The sequence below is a fragment of the Nelumbo nucifera genome, chromosome 2, assembly GCF_055504915.1.
Source record: "Nelumbo nucifera cultivar China Antique chromosome 2, China Antique-T2T, whole genome shotgun sequence".
Taxonomy (NCBI): domain Eukaryota; kingdom Viridiplantae; phylum Streptophyta; class Magnoliopsida; order Proteales; family Nelumbonaceae; genus Nelumbo; species Nelumbo nucifera.
In genome coordinates this window covers 19406920-19407474 of record NC_142650.1, presented here as the reverse complement: position 1 = coordinate 19407474, position 555 = coordinate 19406920, and positions in this window count along the sequence as shown.

Genomic DNA, 555 nt, shown 5'->3' with positions numbered 1-555 from the left:
CTACCTGCAGATTTTATCCAACTCCCACACCCAATCACATCGTGTTATTGTTAGCCCATCTGCGCACGTTAGCACGCATAGACAGTAGCCTAGCCTCCATGACTATGACTACTACGGATATAGATTATAAACCAGAAACAGAAAGTCCGCACGCAGTAATTTGTGGGCCTTGGACCTTGGTCCAATTCCACGAGCCGAAGAACGAAAGTCCATGATATGACAGAGCAGATGCCCATGTTAATATTATAATACCAACTCAATCTGAGCCGTCGGATTTTCGAATATGACATCATAACGTTCTATTCAATACGATGACTCGGTATCCGTCGATCCTAACCATCAGATCACTCCTTTACATTTTGATCTAAAACAAAATGGAAAGATATATACATCAAATAACTGCATGCATAATATCAATACGGTACGTAGTGACTAATGAGTTACGTATATGGATGGGGGTGGGCCCGTATGCGGCATTGTGCTACAGTGTAACGTGACTGTATCGTTGCTCGAGTGTGTTAGCATTTGGGGGATACGAAGGTCAACTGAAGTGAG